General features: G+C 43.6%; 2 long non-coding RNA genes across 4 annotated transcripts; both read left to right on the forward strand.

Annotated features, from left to right (window-relative positions):
* The first annotated feature begins 1,001 nt into the window (after nucleotides 1–1,001).
* Nucleotides 1,002–2,542, forward strand: LOC119277177. Of its 2 annotated transcripts, XR_005136995.1 has the most exons (4): nucleotides 1,002–1,500; nucleotides 1,694–2,000; nucleotides 2,084–2,335; nucleotides 2,427–2,542. It is a non-coding gene; the product is annotated as an uncharacterized LOC119277177 (long non-coding RNA). The 2 variants fall into 2 exon arrangements; XR_005136985.1 differs by lacking the exon at nucleotides 1,002–1,500 and having other exon boundaries at nucleotides 1,678–2,000.
* Nucleotides 2,543–2,860: 318 nt separating this feature from the next.
* On the forward strand, nucleotides 2,861–6,332 carry LOC119368882. Of its 2 annotated transcripts, XR_005176768.1 has the most exons (7): nucleotides 2,861–2,937; nucleotides 3,280–3,464; nucleotides 3,596–3,655; nucleotides 4,161–4,271; nucleotides 4,572–4,708; nucleotides 5,117–5,258; nucleotides 6,298–6,332. It is a non-coding gene; the product is annotated as an uncharacterized LOC119368882 (long non-coding RNA). The 2 variants fall into 2 exon arrangements; XR_005176767.1 differs by lacking the exon at nucleotides 6,298–6,332 and having other exon boundaries at nucleotides 5,117–5,456.
* The last annotated feature ends 1,000 nt before the right edge of the window (nucleotides 6,333–7,332 follow it).

Consider the following 7,332-nt stretch of genomic DNA (forward strand, 5'->3'; position numbering starts at 1 on the left):
CTGTACATACTCAAAAGAAGCATGGATCACTCTGTAGCAACATGAATACATGGCATTGAACATATAAACCTTGCTAGAGTACCCGCCCATCCGGGGGCATTGCGCGCGCCCGACGCGTTCGGCCGCAGGATTGGGTTGCTCGAAGTGCAACAGTGTATTTTTTGGCTGTTGGCGTCTGGTCAGCCGTCCACTTTTTTTAACCTTCATGACTGCTTCAGAAGAGGATGACGGGTGGGGTCGCGACCCTATGGGTCCATCGAGCAGAGGGAGGGTTTCCTAGAGCCTGCGTGAACAAGGCAGAGCAATCCACTCCCGAAAACGAGATCCTCGACAAGAGCCAGGCCAATCCTCTCCCGGAAACCTAGCGCTCTCGGGACAATCCTCCGCGTTCCCTCCTCACTGCGCCGCCTCCTCCTCCCCTCCACTTCTTTCCTCCTCCTCTCGAAGGCCCAGCGCGTTGTCACCATCGCCGCTCGTCTCTTTCTTCCCACGACGCCTCCCCATCCTCCATCTGCAGTCGCCGCGGCTGTGGGCGCGCAGCGGCCAAGCGGGAGGCAGCGGCAGGCGTAGGCGGGAGATGAAGGGAGGCAGACGCGGTCGGGCCGCGGCGGCGGCAGGCGTGGTGGCTGCGGAAGGGCGCAGCAGAAGCAAGCAACGCTAGGCGTGCAGCGGCAGGCGTAGGCGGGCGGTGAAGGGAAGCAGACGCGGTCGGGCCGCGGCGGCTGCGGAAGGGCGCAGCGGAAGCGAGCAGCGCCGGGCATGCGCGGGGTAGCGCCAAAGGGTGCGGGACAGGGCGCAGCGCTAAAGGGCGCGGGACAGGGCGCGGCCGACGCGTTCGGTGCGCAAACGAGCCGTGCACAGGGCTGTCAGGCGGGGCGAGCAGCAGCGCGCGCGGGTGGCGCCCAGAAGCAGCAGCGGGCTCGCGCGGGTGGCGCGGGGCGTGGCCTGCAGAGCCGACGGGCGGTAGAGGGCGGGGGCACACGCCCCAACCACAAAACCCCAACTCCGGCGGCCTCGTCTCCCTCCATCGCCGCTGCTCCGCTCGATCTGGGGCCTCCCCTTGTGTCTTCCAGCCACCAATTAATCCCTCCGCTCTCGAGCCCCGTGTCACCCCCTCCGCCTCCTCCCCTTCGTGTTTCTCCTCCTCCCGCTAAGGCTCCATGGCGGCGGACTGGCTCAAGGCGGGGGAGCGGCGGATACATCGGCGGCGGCGCGAGAGGAGCGGTGGTGGCGGCGTCGAGCTGCGATGAGGTGCCGCTCGGGCACGAGACAACAGAGACGGTGGCGGCTGTTTCGGGGCCCGATCTGGGGAGGGTACGAGGCAGGGAAGGACGCCGTCGTAGACTTCGTTGGTCTTCCTTCCACCCCTTTTGCTCCGTCTGATTTGCCCTCTTCCTATCCCTCTTGCTCGCCAGCGGAGACTCCTCCCCTGCTTCCGCACGCCGCCCTCGAGTTGGAGGAAATGAGGACAGCATGCGGTCGAGCTCAGGCCGGTGACATGTGCGTTGTCTGTCTCTTATGTTTCCCTTATGTCTCTTTGCCTGAGTTTTACGGCCAGTATTGCCTTAGTGTCCCAGATGCTACTACTACTGACTACTCGCAGTAATCAGAAATTTGTACTTATGATACACAAATCAGTTACTTTAGTACTTTGCCTATTTCACTAACCAATCTTCATATAAATATATAATAGAGGATAAGGCCATGGAAGCCCGAATGGGTTCTGCTGGTGGTCACACTGGTAGGAACGGCATTGCCTGTTAGTTGTTATGAGAAGTATGTTGGGAGATTGCCACCTTCCTGAAAATCACTGGATAAAGAAGCCATGTGATGGAAAACCAGAGTGCCAAAAGAAGGTGGATTTGGCAGTTGTTGCTCCATGAGACAAGTTTATTTGCCTGCTCAAAATTCGGACCTAGAAAGGATGAAACCAGATGGAACGCAAAAGCTACATGGCAGAGCACATTTTGGGCACTGGTTCGTTTGGTGCCATCTTTCAGGTGATTGCTCTAGCCAATATTTGTTTCTCTGTTTGTGTTGTCCATCACCAGCCTGATGTTTAGCGAAATGGTTGCATGTGTAGGCTAAATGCTTGGAAACTGGGGAGACGGTGGCCACTAAGAAGGTACTGTCGGGAGCTGCAGCTTATGCGTTCGATTAACCATTCCAATGTTGTCTCCCTCAAGCACTGCTTCTTCTCAACCACAAGTGAAGTGAGCTGTTTCTGAACATTGTCATGGAGTATGTCCCGGAGACACTCTACCGCGGGCTTAAGAACTACAGTAATGCCAAACAGGGGATGTCACTTATCTACATCAAGCTCTACACCTATCAGGTTTGTGAATTGTCAATGAATAAATGTGAAATTTGTGTCTTCCATTGTGCAACTATTCTAAGTCAATTCTACATTGGTGGTGTATATTCAGGGGGCTCGTGTACATTCATTACTGTTCCTGGAGTCTGTCACGGGGATGTGAAGCCACAAAATGTTATGGTATGCATCAGTCAATACTTGATGTGTGCATCACTTATGCAGAGGCCAGGGTCATCCCCTTATGAAAAAACAACGGTCAGTGAACATATTAGCTCAGTTATCATGTGTTCTCATGCTTGCTTTTGAACTTGCCTTCACTTGCTTCCTTGTACAGATGGGCAGGGCCTTTGGATGGGAATCATCTTCGGTATTTTGGTCCAGGTCTTGTTGTTCGTGGCCATCACACTGCGCACCATCTGGCAAAATAAGGTATGTGTTCAAAGGTTGTAGCTTGACTAGGCCATTTCTGGTTTCTCAGATTTAGGATCATGTGTGTAAGTATAAAGTAAACCATGTTTCGTCAACTGAATATGTGTATGTATGCATAGGCAACAAAGTTCAAGAACAGAGTCTTCACTTCTTCTCTTCCAACGGATATCCACGTAACTACAACATCCATTTTGGTATGTGGTATCACAAGTGTAAATTCAGGAAAAAAAACTATATTGGTTAGTGCGAGCTGAAAATTTTGTTTTTCAGTATGTATAGGTATTGTGGGTTGTAACACACCATGGTTAAAACAAAATAAACAAGCCGTGAGCTTAACTCGAATGATACAACCACTCAGCTAAGGTGACTTACTGAAATGAATATGTCGAGCAGAAGGAGCTAGAGTGAGATCGTGTTGTACCAGTTATCAAACGATATTTTTTAGAAGGAAAGAGTAGTAGTCTAAACATATTAGAAAAACAAAAGTAGATTGGTTTACCCTAAAAGTTTACTCAACCTTATTCTTTATTGTGCAGCAACCATGTTGACAGCCTGGCATCTCTTTGTTCCATTCTATTGACTTCATGTGGCATTATGTATGAAGCCCTTTGAGCACAAATCTTTCTATGGAAGGACCTTCATGGGATTTGGAGTGCTCAATGGCATCTCAATTTGGCTTCTCAATCAGAGTCTATGTTTCAACTCTGTTGGTTTCTATCAGGTAAGCATTGTTCTTTGTTTCTGTCCAAACTTCTAAAAAATGAATGGTCAGTTCTTTTTGGTGTTGGAGTTGCAAATTTGGCTGAAATCCTAATTTCTTAAAATAACTCTGAACCATGTATATATTTGCAGGGCAAGTCGAGTGCATTGGTTGGATCTAGATTCCTGATATTGCATAGGACTCGTCAAAAGGTTAGCACTTATTCTATAATGTGGGTCACATAAAAATCAAAATTTTAATTTCTGAAATAAGACTGAACCATGTATATATTTTCGGATAACAATTTGCCTCTAATATCTATGTACCTTATTATTCTGTCGCCGATCTTCCGATTTGCTCGGGTACCTTACTATTTCTCCCTATTATTGTGTTTTCTCAAAGTTGTAATCCCATATCGTAATTAATTCCTTATAGTATACTTGCTTTTGCTCCTGTCATCATAACAAACCTATTTAACTCATGACATGTGTAATGGTCATTTGTACCCATTTAATCTCTTCTGGAGCTCTTCATGAATCTATGCTCTATTTGCTGAAGAGGGTTCAATGCAGTGTCTTCAAAGGTCGGGAAAAAATGTTATGATGCAGAGGGGACAGCATCTTGAAGGGAGCAATGTTTTGATACTTGCTTTATAGGAATTCTCTTTCTTTGCCTAGAACTTGTGATTTATGGCTGATGTCTATTCCATCTTTGTAGGTGCTTCTCAATTATAGATGGAAAACTTACCATGGAGGCACATAGCTTGCTGATTTTGTTTCTAGATTGGCCCTTGAGAGGGAGACCGACGCAAACTTCAGTAGGTTTCAGGTGTGCGACCTCTATTCCTTGTGTTTGTTTCCCTCGCTGAGCTTGGGCATTGTACATTTTGGTAAATATAGTTAGTTACTTTGTTTACTGGCAATTGTGAATATTCAGAGCACATACATGCTTGGTTTACTTCAGTTAGTACCTGCCATTCAGTAATCAGGACTGAAGAAAATGTGCCTCCCTATTTTGTGCACATAAATACTTAGCTTACTGTGAGCAAATTAAGTAAACTTATACAATAAGCTTGTTCATTGTTTCACTTGTGGAAACTAAACTACTACTCTGTTAAATTCATTATAGTCATCTTTAAAGGAGTTGTGGTTGGTTGCCATTGTGGTGAAGTAATTTCTTGCTGAAGCACCGTTCTAAATTTATCATTGGTTTCGCTGGTGCTGCATGTAAGTGGGATTACTAATTGTTCCATTGGTTTTGCTCTGGTGAGTTCTTCCCCATATACCTTTGATGCTTTTGCCTCCATACCTTGGAGCTGGTATTTTTTTCAAGGTTTATCATGTTTTTGTGGTAGTGTGACTGGCTCAGAGTTTATAATCATTTGTCTTCTTCAATGAATGTCTGTGCTATGATATTCTGTAAGGCTAGGCACACACTAAGTTGGTTAATGCTTTTGAGCTAGCTTGTTGGGAGATAATGAAACAATAATGTTTATCTGCTCACAATGCCTTATATTGATTCTTCTGGATAGGTATTTTAATCGTAAGAGATGTCTCCAAAAAAGCAAAAACAACAATTCACTGTTGATTTACTTTTCTATGATTGCTCCCATTAGATTGTCCTTAAATCATGTGCAAAGCTGAAGTATTGTTCGCTGACTATCAACCTGACAGATCAGATGGGATGATGATGCAGAGTGTTAAAAGGCCTAATGGGTTATCTCGTTGGTAGATGAAGCTTGTTGGATTGATTTCAGGCCATTGAAAATAGATGACACCATGCCTCCCCCAGTTAATGAACATGTGTCGCTTCCAAGTAATAATGAATTTTCTATTCTCTTTGCTCTGCTAAACTTTCTTTTCTTTTGCCATTTTGGCTGGTAGTCTTTCATAGAATTTTGTGATATCTACTTGGCTCCACAAGGTCATGCAACATTAAGAATTGCCGGGTTTGAAAAACACAGGATGGAATTGTTAATTCATTATCTCTGTCTGAAGCAAGACATATTTGGTACACTGTTGAATAGAGTTGATGTATCAGCATGAGTAACATTGTGATATTCTAAGGGTTGGTGCTAAAAACCCACCTAGAAACTATTGTTTTCCTAGCAACTATGTGGTTCATATGTTAATATGATTTTTTACTGGTAGGACAACCAGGAGGTAGTGCAATATCCTTATTAGTTATACTCAGGGATGCAAAATCTTCACCTGATGATTCCACCCCTTTTTACATGACACTAGCTGCTGCATGGTAAAAAGAGTCTCGCCGATGCTCTTTATGACACCAACTGACAGATTAATAAGTGCACTCATAGAGAACATAACAAGGTATTTTAGGAAGTGCTTGGACTAGGTTCAAATTTTTGACAGTTTTAGGCACGCTTTTTTTATAGTGTTGGTTTCAAATTTTTTTCCGACACAGTTAGACTTTCTGAAATACAGCGTTGAACTACATATGAAACAATAGTGTTTATTTGGTCACCAGCAAGATGATGATGTGAAACAGATGACTTTGCGTCTTTCAGAATTTCTACCATTAAATAGTTTCCCATAAAAGAATATTTGCTAATATTGGTAGCTAAAAATGAGATACTTATGCTTGTTGATGCCTTCCCTTTTTGTAGTAACATCCATTTGTCCAGCATATGTAGAATATTAGATTTTTTGGCTGTTTATCGTAGTTCGTTCTCAAGGTTTGGAAAATTCTTTAGCTATATTCCTTGTCTCAAGCGAGCATGAGCAATATCTTCTTTATGCCGCATGCCGCCAAGTTTCTCTATTTTAGATGGTTGTGTATTTTTGCTTCTAAAAAGGGATATGTATTTTATTAATCTGACTATAATTTGTGGTAGGTACATACTGAAGGATGTTCTGAGGCTAGCACTAGAAGTTTTACAATTCACAACAATACCTCATAATTTTGATTTGATGTCCAGAATGTAAATTGAAGAATGAGCCTATGAATTGCATTGTATTTTGTAATATATCCTTATATATGGTGCTTGTGGCTGGTTTTTTTGCAATTATAAGTTTATGTTTATGGGTATTATAGAGTCCTTTCTTTTTCTACAAGGGGCAGTAGCCGTGTCATTCGATTCGAAGGACAAAGAGTTGATCACAAAGGGGTAGCACTCAGGATATATACACAAGAGTATAGAACCAAATTATATGATGTAATTGACCACTATTTCTATTAACTTCTCATGTACAAATGTTCACGAGTTCATGTATTAAGTACATTTTATTGTGTCACTTGTGTTTTCTCTTTTTTAATGCAAGTTTACAGCTACTCGGAGTTCCTAATTGCAGACTCAACTATTTTGACCTACCGATGATCTAATTTGTGGCATTATTACCTTCAAAAAATATTTGCATTTAATTTCCTTTATGTATAGGGGTATAAGTTCTTACCAAATGTACTCAAATATACAGTTATTGAAAAAATGCAAATATTTTGAACACAAACATGGTTTTAAACGGGACTTTGCGCCATTTGGCGCAACTGGTCATCTAGTAAAAATAACAGCAGACAAAAACTTAGTGAAATTCTAAGTCCCTGAAAACAACAACATCACGAAAGTTACTTTGCATGCTTGTGCTAGTCACCACATTGATCACAAAAATACATGGCATACACCCCTGTAAAGATGGCATGGCATAGCCCAAAACACATGTAGGGCTCAAGCTCATATGCAGCACACATTAATCATGGCAAAAATGACAAATGCTCATAATCTGATAAGAATCAGGAACTAACATTTTATAGCACTCTTGCAACAGTCATTAGGGAATCAAGATGGACGCAAACAAGCATGGCACAATGAAACAAAATGAGGAGAACATCATGATGAACATTTCGATATATTACACGCGCAAAACGGAGCTAC

This window comes from Triticum dicoccoides, chromosome 1A (assembly GCF_002162155.2).
Source record: "Triticum dicoccoides isolate Atlit2015 ecotype Zavitan chromosome 1A, WEW_v2.0, whole genome shotgun sequence".
In the NCBI taxonomy this organism is placed as follows: domain Eukaryota; kingdom Viridiplantae; phylum Streptophyta; class Magnoliopsida; order Poales; family Poaceae; genus Triticum; species Triticum dicoccoides.